This window comes from Acomys minous (assembly GCF_964271855.1).
Source record: "Acomys minous genome assembly, chromosome: 5".
Classification (NCBI taxonomy): Eukaryota; Metazoa; Chordata; class Mammalia; order Rodentia; family Muridae; genus Acomys; species Acomys minous.
Window position 1 is genome coordinate 102,758,997 of NC_140494.1, and position 12,939 is coordinate 102,771,935.

Below are 12,939 nucleotides of genomic sequence, written 5' to 3' on the forward strand. Positions count from 1 at the left end.
TATAAGCCAGTCGTGGCAAAACAGAGGAGCTTTTTGGAGCACGGGGACAGACATAGCAGGAAACAGCTTCTCGAATTAAGCATTTTAAGCACAGATGTCTGAAATAGATATTCGGCAGCTATTCACCCAGACAACAGCCACCTCCTCAGCCTTCGGATACGCAGCCGCCATTGGCAAATATGCTTTCCAGCAAATTCTGCCCTGCAAATGAACTACTCCCTATTGTACACATAGGGGAGCTGCTCCCCAAAGAAGCTATGGCAGATTCTGCAACAGCCAGGTCCCCTGCCTCTCTGTTCACGAAACATCTTTCCCCTGGCTCCCCTTCCCACCAGCTATCCACCAATTCATTTACTCACCATTATTTTTAAAACTCAAATTTTATTCGCAGTGGAGCACCAGTAATAAATACTAAGACGCTGTTTGCACTTGAATTAGCCTGCATGTCCGGGGAAAGACATAGCTATTTGTCAAAGGCAGACATCCCACCCCACCTGCACCTTGGTGGTCAGAACACAGGCCCTTTCAAGGTCAGACTCTTAGGTGCATAGCAAAGACAAGGTATGGAGGGCTCTGAGGACTCACACGTAGTGCCCCCTGGTTCCCAAGGAGGGCATTGAGCTACCAGCTACGGGCAACATTAGGGAAAGCTCCATAACCTGGGTCCCCCAAACCTAACTCAGGCCTCTGAGCTAATGCCCAATACGGAGTCTGAACAGGGAGTGGGCAGTTGGAGTGCAGTGTGCCAAGCGCTCCAAGGTCAGGGGGCTGTTCTGGAAAGGGACTAGAATCGGATGTCGGAAGAGCATCAGGAAAGGATGCATCATAGGAATGCCAGAGGAGGAGGGGAGGTGAGAGGAGGGATCCCAAGTTGGGTGAACAGCCAGTGAAAGAATCCTGAGTCAGAAACCCAAGCCTATACTAGGAACCAGAGTCAGCACTGCAGATGGGTTCTTGCCCAACGATGGGACCTCTCCACAAGAGGGTCATGCCCTCAGCCAGCCTCCAGCCGAACAAAAGTGACACGCTGAACTTAAGCCTATGACATAGAGCACCATAAGCAAGCAAGACCCCTAGTCACACAGCATGTATGTTCCTGCTGAGGACTAGGGTCTGAGACCCCATGAACAGAGGAATAAATAGGAGCAGGCCTCTCTAACAAGGTACAAGTGTGGCTCCCTTAGCTGGGACAGGAAGACCCTCCTCCAGCACCAGGCCCCCCTTTTCCCAACTGCACAGGGACCTTGAATAACAATGCAGCTTCACTTGCTTGCTTTACTAGTTGCTTATAAACAAAGATACAATGCCACCTCTCCCCAGACAAGGCCACCCATCAAGGGTGCCTTTGTATGAGTGTAAGAAAGGTAGGTAGCATCCGACTTCCCCACCATCTCCAAGTGATCAGCTAGGTGTCTAAGAAGCTGTAAATCCCCAGCAGAGCTCTGGGGAGGCAGTGAGGAAACCCACACTGCTTCCCGCTGCCCCCCTCCTCTGCTGGGATAAACACTGCGAGTCTTGCTCCCTCACCAGGTGAAATTTGGCTAGAGGGTTGCAGTTGAGTGACTTTAATGTGCCTACAGCCTCTTCCAGCCCTTTCCCCTCCCCAGCTCCAGAGCCCCACCCTGCCCTCCCCCCTCTCCCTCCTCCCCCCCTCTCCCTCCTGGCCCCTGCTTCTCATGTCTTCCATTCTGGAAGCATCTCCAGATTGGGAGCAACTCAGGCTATGCCACGCTTTCCACGAAAGCTGTAGCTGCGCGTGCGCGCAGGACCTGCAGTCAGAACTCCGAAGATGACACGGGAGTGGGGACAAACACCAAGCAAGGGGTCAAGGGGCTGCTGCATGGCCAGCTGTCCTGCAGACTCCCCCGAGCCGGAGGAGCCAGCTCTCTGGGGCAGCCAACCCTCTGCTGCCGGCTGGCTTGGGTGACTTTCACCAAACACCATGAGCCTCGGTTGCCCTGCTTGTGAATGTAGGTTGTTGCAGGACAGAAGAAGAAAATGCCTGTGACCCACGGCGTAAGATGTTCAACAGGTACCACCCAGTGTTTCTATTCATGTCCTCTCGCGTCTCCTCTGGAATATTACGTCAAATAGCCAGACTTTAGCAGTAAGGCCCTGGCCATTATGTTCATTAGAAGCACTTAAGTCTCAAATTTTGAAACTAAAGTAGAAGGCAGGGGCTAGAAAGCCACCTAAGTGTCAAACCAGCTAATGAGTACTCGTGTGAGCCAGGCCATGATCACAAAATGGAGTGTGGCCAGCGTTCCAGGTGCTCCTGAGGCCCCCTCCCCCCAAGTGTACTTGGACACTGGCTTCTATTACCATGCTTTGGTGCTTATATGAATAGAATCCCACCAAACATACTGAACGAACTTTATGATTTAAGGAGCCTTGTGCATTGCAGACACTGTCGTCATCTTTGTCCCTCCCTTTAGATGTACCCACTGGCTTATCCTAGGCTGCAAAGTAAGCAAAGTGACTCTCACACCGGCTGTCCAGGCCTCTCCTGTCTCCTCACTCTTACACCAGACAGCTTCCTAGAAACCAAGCCAGCCACTCCCTAGGAAGCTAAATCCTGCCTTCCTTCCCACAGATCTGCCTGCTTCTGGAAGCTCCTTTAGAAATAGGTAGAATCTAGCCAATTTAGATCAGCCGGCCCTGCCCTGCCCGTCTAGACAGCACAGCCTACCTGTGCTCGGGTCTGGGGACTGTTTCTGTTATCTGGGTGGATCTATACACACCCTATGGTCTCTTCTCCACAGGCTGGCTAGCAGGTGGGTTCTGCAGCGGGAGGGAGGGAACACTGCATTCAGTCAGGCAATAGCAGGACTGTGGCCTCTCTCCTTTCATGAAAGGTCATAATGGGACTAAGTCTAAGGAAAGGCTTGAGGTCAAATGATCCGGGAGACAGGGGAGCCTTATGGAATGCTGGTTCTCCAAGTCAAGGGCGTTACTTCCCCTCTCCGAGCCTCAGTTTCCCCATGTAGAGACGAAACAAAGCATTGCGTTCTGGGCGCAGGTCAGTTATCACAAGTAAAACTCTGCTCACCCGCGGAGCTCACTCGAGACGGCAGCCTTCCCTCAAGCCCTTCCTGCAGGCACCTACGTCAATCAGCTTACACGGGTGAAGGAGGGAAACTTGCTCATAGCCCGGAGTGCTGCCAGGAGCAGGAGCCAGTGTCTACGGGCGAGTCCATGGTTCATTCAGGACGAGGTGATAAAAGAACACTAGATTAGAAGTCTTCCTAGATGCCTGTGCCTCTTGATCCCACACTGATGGGTCTTTTCCTGTTCCTCTGGTACCCAGTCCATACACTGCCAATGACCTTCATATAACCTCGTGCACTCCAGAGTCAGTGAGCTGGCATGCGCATGCGCATCACACCAGTCACATATACTAACACCCCTAGATCTGGCTTCTGTTCCCAGAGCCTACGCCCAATTCATGGGAGCTATGTACCCGACCCTGATCTGCGATCACAGCTGTCATCCCATACGCCTCACTACAAACTACCATCCAGTCCCTCCTCACAGACTCCCTGGTGCCAGGATCAGTTGAGCCAAGATCTAGGCAGCCCTGGGATTATCCATATACTGGTTTATCTCACTATAAGACTACCCTGCCCTGAGAATGCCCATACCATGCAAGATGAGAAAGGCGTTTTGAGATTTACGCAGTGGACTCTCAACCCCACACATCTGTATGCTGAAGCTCACCTGGGCACCCCCAGGCTCTCTGATAGTCCAGAGAAATGTCCTACGCTAGGGCATCTTCAAATGAAGCCACTCACTCGCTAACTACTGTACACTGACCGCCTGCTCTCTGCTCTCTGCTGGCACCGCCCTTACTGTTAATGATAGAGTACTGAGAGTTCCCTACATCTACAGGGCCAACAGGTAACCTGAGGTCCTCCCTAAAGCATCCAAGCACTGCCTGGCCTCCCCTTGACACCGCCCACCTGGCTATGCCTAGGTAAAGATGTTACTACAGTTCCTGAACTCCTGGGGGCGCTGTAGGCTCCAATATACATACAGAGAGGCCCTGGCCAGGGTGGCAGTGCAGTTCAGCTGCTTGACCTTGTAGGAGAGCCCGAAGGAGGACTAACAGTGACAGTGTGGGGTTGCTGGTAAGGACGAACCCACAGTAACATTTCAGAAGTAACATTTCAGAAGTAACATTTTCAGATCAAGAAAAATAGCGGGAAAACTGACCCAGAATACAAAACAAAAAGTCGGCTCTGCCCCCTGTCTCCTCATGCCTGAGGTCAAGCTCTGCACAGCTGAGGAGAGACGAGAGCCCACCAGGGCACTGCCTGATCTCCCTTCCTGATGGCCCAAATGCTCTGTTTATATCCATGCACCCCACCCGGCAGAGGTGCTCCAGCCAATAAACATACTTGGGCTCTGGCAGCAGCTTCTTTTTTCTGAAGCAAGACGGGTGGTATTGTTTCAGCTCAAATAGACTGGTGAGCTTTCTGCTCTACTTGCCCCACTCCATGCTCTGAAGTTGGGGCCCTTTTGGGCGGGCTGTGTGCAGCATCACCTAATTACCAAGAAGCTCCCAGAGTAGTGGTCCTTCTGTCCCCAAGGCTTCAGGCCCAACCAGACACCTCGAAGATTTGGCAGATACCAGGACACGTTTTGTAGGACCCAGCCTTGGAGCGTACCTGCTTGTCCCCGCCATGTGCCCATAAACTTATAGTCATAAGCGGATGCATGGCATCCTTGGCGTACATAGCCTTGAGGGACCAGGGATCAAGCAAACTGTGGCCTCCACCAAGTAAGTAGCAGCCCTTCAGTGTGTTTCAGCCTTTGTACTCCTTTCTTGTACTGTCACCTTTCTGGCCAAGGGAGTTTCACTCTAAAGCAAAGAGCCTTGGAGCCCGCAAGGAGGATGAAATAAAACATTGGCTTTCTTTCTTGTGTACTGGGAATCTTCACACCCCAGTGGGTTCCCACGGAGCGGGGCAGAATGAGAATGCAAAGGACAAAGACTTGGTTGAGCATAAGGTAAAAATTTAGTAAATTTAGAAATCATTTGCACCGGCTGAGCACCCACAGTATGTTAGGCAGTTGGCGTGGGGACCTGTCGCATGTTCCATATTTACAAGCAAGGGATCTGTGGCCTCCTGAAGACCAGGAGCTTGGTCTTATGCTCTCTATCTGACCTGTCCTCTGTCTCTCATCACCACTAGGGGTCACCTGGGGCAAGCGATGAACCTATGGGTCTCCTCCTTATAGTGAGGAGCACAGCCAAGCCTGCTTCCCAGGAGCGGGAGGCCAGCTCAGGACACACTGTGCACACAGAGCAGCACCTGAAACACATGGGCGCTTGAAGCTGCCTCTCAGAAAACGAAGAGGGGGCCGAGGGTGGATAGGCATCCCCAGGAACACAACCTCAAGATATTCCAGGAAGCAGATCCTGGGATCTGTTTAACCTCCTGGCTTTCGGGTTTTCCCAGCAGTCAAACAAGCGTCACTGCCGAGAAAATGCTGCCTTACTCTGCATAAGATTCTTGGCCTTTTGAGGAGCAGGGTTTTCCCGAGGACAACTGTCTCACCCTTTGGACAGATAGCAGGTGACCTTTCGTCTCTGCCTCAGACAGAGACTAGACCCAGGGCAAGAGTCCTGACCCTGACCCAGATTACCCTCACATGGTGGCGAGGTCTCCTGCTAGTTGCCAGCATATGAAACTGTGATGGTTCCTACCAGGCCTTCTGACTCAGGACTGTCATGGCTCTGCTGGCAGCTTAGACATGTGGCACCTTCAACCCTAGGGCCCTCCTTTCTCAGTCTCTTTCTTAGTCTAAATCCAATCTAGTTGATTTAAAAAAAAAAAAAATAAGCGAAGGAGCTGGGCATGGTGGTGCAGGTCTTGAATCCCAGCCCTCAGGAGGCAGAGGTAGGTGGATCTCTGTGAGTTCGAGGCCAGCCTGGTCTACAGAGAGAATTCCAGGACAGCCAGGGCTGTTACACAGAGAAACACTGTCTGGGGAAAAAAATAAATGTATAAAATTAAAAAATAAATGAAGGGAGGAAGGAAGGACAGACAGACAGAGTCCACCACCTTCCCAAAGAGCAGCGCAAGTCATCCTTTTAACAAACTTCCTAGAGACACCGTACTCTACAGAGGCCACCAATGGGGCGCAACCCCAACAGGGGTCACATATCAGCTATCCTGACTATATCACATATTTGCATTATGATTCATAACAGTAGCAAAATTACAGTTATGAAGTAGCAACAAAATAATTTTATGGTGGGTGGGTGTGGATGTGTGTCACCACAACATGAGGAACTGCATTACAGGGCCGCAGCATTAGGAAGCTTGAGACCCACTCACTACAGCCTTGACAAGCTCTGAAATGAAAACATAACCACCCTACTAACGTGAACAAGGGTAGCCACTGCTGGGTACCCCCCTCACCTGCTGAGGCTCCAGAGGCCACTTCAGAGCCGACTCAGCCTCTGTCCACACTCCCCCCCCCAACTCCCCGTTACTGAATCTGGAAGAGAGTGGAGTGTGGTCAGCTACAGTGCCAACTACTGTTCTGCCAAGCCTGGGGGGGGGGCAAGGGAGGAATGCAGGCTTCTTGACCCCAGGAGAGCCAGCAGAGAGTTGCCCTCCCTTCAGCACTGGAGCCTCCTAGCTGCAGCACCAGGAGAGAAGGGGTCAATCGAGTTCTCTGCCGGGCTGTGCCGCCATCTTCCCGTCATCTGAAACTTTTCTTTTTTTATTAAGTGTGCCCCGCAGCCGGCCTCTCACTTACACATCTTAACCTCCTCTGGGCTATTGATTTCTCATTCTATTAAATCCTCCTCTTTAACTCCAGCCCTTAAACTCCTATTCTAAACATGTATTTACTGCTAGCCACCTAGTCTCAGGGCAGCACAAGGACTCCCCAGTCCTGAGAGGTGGGCTTCTTTTTTACTCCCCTCACCCCCGAGGCTGTGAGGAAGGATCCCTACTGGCCCCTAACAATCCTGCTCCCCCTAAGATGCTCTGAGTGACTCTAGGGACACACCAGCTTCCTGGTCAGTCTCTACATAGTCAAAACAGCAGGAGGTATCCTAACCACAGTCTAAGGGACAGTATCAATAACCAATTGGCTATCCTTCTCCCAGTGATAAAACTGCTCCTTGAGATACAGATGGGGAGGGCGACCAGCTACCAAGGAGGAGATGGGACCTACTTACTAGGCTCACAACGACTCTGTGGACTTCTCACAGGCTTTCTAGTTCGGATACAGCCTCAGAGGCCTGACAGCTTGGGGACCTGGCAATCCTTGTGGACTGCTGTGACTGTTGCCTGCACAAACAGGACCCTATGGCTGGGCACACATAAGAAGAGCTGGTCACAAAATCAGGAAGTGCAGGACTGTCCCCCTGCAGCCTTGGGGCGCCACAGCCTGTGCATTTTTTTTCCTCAGTGGCAAACACCAGATCAGCCTGAGTGGAAGCCCCTTAAGTGGGACAAATATTTACTTGCACCTGCTTTGTCACGCTTAGGGAAATCTCACCCAGCAAAGAAGATATAGTGGCTCCTGTCCACTCAGACAGAAACTCCACTGGTCTCCAGAAAGTGACAGACACTGAAACGAGAGCTAGCACTGGACAGTGTCACGAGCGAACACCGGTGCAGGCATCATGAAGACGGGGCAGCAGAGTTGGCAGGAGGATGGGAGGTGAAATCCCAGCCCCAAACCTGCTACATGACAGTCCCCTGGCGGCACATGGCCGAGGCTCCTCCGCTCTGCCCATGATTGCTCAGTTGCTTGCTATCCAGGAACTTCCTGGGCTACCCAACCCAGTTCCCAAATGCTCCACACAGTCTGGCTTTCTTATTCCTAAAAGTTTGCATCACCCTTCCCTCTGGGTTCCTGGGCTAGAAATCCTGTTATCCCAGTACTTCCCGCTCCTTCATCTGCTGTTACCAATCTGTCCGCACGTTCTGCTGTGGCTTGGAAACGTCATTCAAGTTCCCCCTTCTCATTGGCATCACCCACCCCCCACCCCCCCCCACGCCCGCTTAGCCTTCAACCCCTCTTTCAACATAAGACTTGTCTGCCCAAGAACTTTCAACAACTCCCCCGAGCCTGCTGCAGCTAGCTGCCTGAGTCTTTTTTTTTTTTTTTTTTCTCCTTCCATGTTCAAGGACTTCGGTTAAGTCTGTGCTTCTCCAACAGAACCCTTGGGGCAGACACGTCTTCTTGACCTGCCCTATCCAGTCTGCCCACTCACCCCGCGCCCTCTCCCCTTGCTCTGCCTGCACCTCTCGCACCACTCGCCCTCCTTCCTATCCCTGAGCCCCCTGCCGGCTCCAGCCTGCACACGTCTGCACACAGCTTCGCACATCCATCCGCACAGACACACTAACAATCAAGGGGTCATTTTCGGCCATAACAGGTGCCTGGAACACTTTCCACCCAAATCCATTATGGGTGGAAAGAAGAGTGGATGTGTCCCTGCCCTGAGCTAAGGGGCTTCGTGAGTACCCCGGGCTCCAGATAAGTGAATGGGGGTGTCCGGCTATTCCTGCTTTTGAAAGCAAATGCTGCCCACGTGTAGGGAGGAAGCTGGAATCCGAAGCTGCCACTGGTTCATGTCACAGGACAGATTATAGGACAGTTTCGAGACCCTGGGGACCTCAGTTCCTGTTTGTAAAGGCCCAAATGTTAATGTCTAATTCACTGGGCGGGGGGCGGGGGGTGGGAGGCGGGTTTGAGCAAAACTAGCAGAGTTCTCAGCTAATATAACATTAAATTGATTCTTTCCTTCCCATACTTTAGCCAGCCCGGTTCTGTGTATAGTACTGTTTTTCGTTTTGCTCAACATAAGGTGTCCTCTACTTCACGTAACAAAATGGTATAGTTAAGTGACATCCAGCTCTTACATCCTCTCTATGATCAGAGAGCCAGGCTACAGGGCCTGAAGGGCAGTGGTGTTCTGAAAGAGGACAGAGGGTGTGACCAGGTGTCAGGCAAAGGCTTTGCCTCTCCATTCTCAACACCAGGCAGGACTCGCAGTAGCTGACCAAGCCCACCGAGAGGAAAGAGGAGGAGGGGCAACAGAGGAAGTGCAGCCTGGATGCCCACCTGAGCTGCCATTTGCCCACGACAAATCCCATGCCCCGTGTCCTCACATCCCGTGGTGTCGGCCTTGCGAAGCAGAGCCTGTCCTGGTTTTACAGGTGAGGAAAGTGCAGCTCGGAGAAGAAGGTAGGCAGCTCAGCCAAGGTCAAGCAGGGGATGATGAGGGAGAGAAACTGAGGTACATCTCCAGTTAGCAGCTGGAGCTTCCGCCCCTCCACGCTGTGAAGGCTCTAGACACGCCATGAGGGCTGCTCAGGAGGTGGTACAGGGCAGAAAGGAGGATGGGTGCGGATGAGACATAGACCTGCCTGTGCAGTTCACTCCTGAGGCCACGGCATGACATGATGCCGGAACCCACAAACAAGGGGCCTTCAGTTCCCAGCAAGGATCTCTGCTCTGTATCCTGTAGCCCATGGGTGCTGAGAGCTCCTGAGGCAGGACAATCTGTGAGAACCCACTTTGGAAGTCAAAGTGGTTAGCTACACTGAAGATGGAGAGAGAAGAAGAAGAAGAAGAAGAAGAAGAAGAAGAAGAAGAAGAAGAAGAAGAAGAAGAAGAAGAAGAAAGAGCATAAGTTGGGAGGGAGTTTCTTGGGAGCTGAGATAAGGCAACCAGGACTTGCCCAAGAGTATTGGACTGCAAACCAGAGTCTGGGGCAAGTGTCACTCTCTGAGCCCCAATTCCTGTGGGTCAGTCAATATGACTCTTGATGGCAGTCAAAAGCAAATTCTACTAGGGCTGAAGCAGGCCTCCTGTGCAGCCTTCAGAGGTCCACAGAAGTCTGTCACGCAGAAGGGATGAGCACTCTGCAGCAGGACACGCTTACCCTCTGCCCAGGCACAGAGCATAGCTACCCTCCTCACCAACTGCTCTAGCCTCCTTGTGGGGGTGGGGGGGAGGTGGGGGGGGCGGTTGCTGTTTCACCCAGGCCTGCCCACCCTTCTTCCTAACTCCTCAGGGAGCAGCCGCATCTCCTAGAGAAGCAACCCGCTTCCCTCTCCCTTGCGAAAGTTCCCTCTGTGTTCTAAGGGGACCCAAACTGAAAAGTGAGAGCTTTGGAAGAAACTTTCAGAGATGGGAAAGCCTCAATTAATGATTGAGATGTCTAGAGGAGAAGGGGGGAAAATCACAAAAACTCTACTCCCCTCCCCCCTTGCTGGAACCAACCCTGCCTCCAGGTCTCAAATGACAGGTCCAGGAAAACAGGGGGTGGAGCTGGAGAGAGACACAAGGCTGGTGGGCAAGCCCAGGCCACAAGAAATGAACATAATCTGGCAAATTAAACAAACCCAGACACTATACCGTGTGCATATTAGATTAACTCTCTAAAGGGTCACGACCTTGAGGAACACATCCAGCCAGTGAGGAAAATAATAAACCTGATTAACGATGAAAGCCTGAGCCGCTGCCTCCGCAAATAAAGCCAGCCTGAGGATGCCCAGTGGAGTTCCAGGGCCTTCCTTCCCGGGCAGGGGCTGGAACACTGCCTACCTCTCTAGCCCCTTGCCACTACTAGGACATTCCAGAACTACAGCAAGACAGGATTGCTCCCTTCCCAAGCCACACCCCTGCCGCGCGCTCTGCCCCAGGGGATGCAAGGCTCCGCTTTTCCAGGCGCTCCTGGAAGGGACACTACCACCAGAGGACCCATGGGAGCCAAAAAGAAGGGAGTTCTCTTTGTCCCTGGCACGGCACAATCCTCTTGGCCAGTCGTCAGCCCTTCTGCTCTGGTCTTAAGAGATACCTACTTGCCAAGCACAGTGGCCAGGCCCAGCCAGAGTTCCCCTCCTCTTTCCAGACAACCCAGGCCCCTGGGAGACATGCCCAGAAGAGCCACTGGAGGGAGGCAGGGAGGTGGCACCGCGTGGCATCACCAGACAACAGCACCAGGAGGAAGATGGCAGCATCAAGTACAGATGCCAAGAGCCATACAGCCCAAGGTCCAGGCGGGGACCAGCTCAGTCTGCATAACCTGGCCACCGCCAGGCAACCTGGTCAGAGGGCCCTGTCTATCCCTTCGGTCGCGCCCCCCCCTCCCCACACCCCAAAGCCCTCGGCCAACTCTCCCCAGGCTCCACCTCCTCCCTCACTTTCCTCAGCTCCAGGGAGCCAGGGGAGGGAGGCACAGGTGCTCTTGGCGCCTCTATGGAAGCCCCTGTCCCAGCCGTCACCAGGGCGCCTTCCACCCCCAGCCAGGTTGGAGCCACTCTGGCTCTGCGGGGTCCTCACTGAAGAACGGCTCCTGAGCTCCCCTCCCCCTCCACCTAGCCCCTTCCCCCTCCAGCGCCCAATGCAGGTCTCCAGAGTTTTCCCCTCACTTCTCACTCGGGTGAAGTAGGGTGGGATGGCTAAGAGGCCCAGCAGTCGCAAGAAGGAGGGTCATTTCTGATAGGACGCTGGCTTGGCCCGAAGCAAGACGGCGTGCAGGGTTGGGGGTGTGGTGGTGGCCGGAGTCCAGGGCCAGAGAAGGGGCGGTCAGGACAGACAGCAAAGAGGGAAGGGGGAAGGGGGCTCAGGAGCCGGGCTGGTCTCACAGGGGACTGTGGCAGGGAAGAGCGGCCCGCAGGAGAAGCCGAGGGTGACGAGGCGGGGTAGAATCGCCAGTGTCGGGAAGGGGCCGTCATCCCTGCAGGGGGCAGAGGCTGGGCAGGGAGTTAGACTAGGAAGAGGGAGGATCACAGCGGGAGGATCGGTGCTGAGGAGAGGATGCGCAGGGGGAAAGCAGGCGGGGATGGAGACTAGAGGAAGTCCGGGGCAATGTGGCAGGGGCTCGGCAGAGAATTGGGGGACGCAGGCTTTGGAGTGCAATGGACTCGGCGGCTGGAGGCGGGAGCGGGGCCAGGCAGGGTGCGGGCCGCGGCCCAGAGGGAGCTAACGGCGGAGACATCAGAAGTCGGGGTGCGGCGCAGCCCCGGGGGGGCGCGGGGACAGCGCAGGGCGCGGGCCGGGGGCGGCGCGGGGGCCGCTGCCCTTACCTGGGCTGCTCCGCACTCTGGGCGCCGAGCCGGGGACCCGACGCTGCTCGGCCGACGGCCTGGCTGTTGTTTTCCTTTTTTTTTTTTTTTTTTTTTTTTTCTTCCGCTGCAGCGGCGGCAGCTCCAGCTCGATCCGCCAGCAGCCGAAGGCAGAGTCTGTGTCCGGCTGCGAGCGAGCCGGGAGCGGGCAGCGCAGGAGGCGCGCGGAGAGGCGCTGGGGCGCCGCCCGGCGGGCAGCGGGGGAACTGCGGCGGCCCCGCAAGCGGCCGGCCGGGGAGGGGGCGTCCCTTTGGGGCCCGTGACCACCGGCGTCTCCACTTACTTGGAGGGGCCTTTAGCTGGGAACCCAGGCCTAGGTACCCGGGCGGCGGGGCGGCGGGAGCCCGAGCAGCCTGAGCCAAACTTGCAGCCTCCCCAGTCTAGCCGAGCGGGAGACGACCTCCGGGTGGGCGCTGCAGAGGACTGACTCCAAGTGGGGAGCCAGGGTACACTCCACGTTCCGGCGCCCAGGGCCAGGCCGCCCCGGCCGGGAGGAGTTATTAGCCTGGCCCGCTTCGGCGGGCGAAGGGCGACTCCTGGTGGCGTTTTAGGAACCAGAGCGAGGCATGAGGTGTCAAGACTGCGGCCTCCTTGGTGGTGGTGGAAATTGACCACAATGTTTCCGGAGGCGGAAGAACCACAGCTCACGTTTGGTAGTCCACTGGTTTATACACATAGACCTCCTGGAAGGAGATGTCACTTGATGCCAAACATAAGGAAACTCCAGCTAGAAAAGATGAAGGGCCTAGCCTTCACCCGGAGCAAAGGCAGGACCAAGAGAGAACCAAGCTTCTTGGCAAGAAGTTCTGAGATCATTTGACTACATCATAGT

At 54.5% G+C, this 12,939-nt stretch overlaps 1 protein-coding gene across 4 annotated transcripts in view; it reads right to left on the reverse strand.

The window, feature by feature from the left end:
- Nucleotides 1–12,578, reverse strand: part of GRIK4 (glutamate ionotropic receptor kainate type subunit 4) — a 427,994-nt gene extending 415,416 nt beyond the window's left edge. For all 4 annotated transcript variants that reach the window (XM_084782224.1, XM_084782226.1, XM_084782227.1 and 1 more), the window contains exon 1: nucleotides 12,069–12,578. The gene's annotated coding sequence lies outside the window, so the exon portion shown is untranslated. The remainder of the gene's footprint in view (nucleotides 1–12,068) is intronic.
- Between the last annotated feature and the right edge of the window lie 361 nt (nucleotides 12,579–12,939).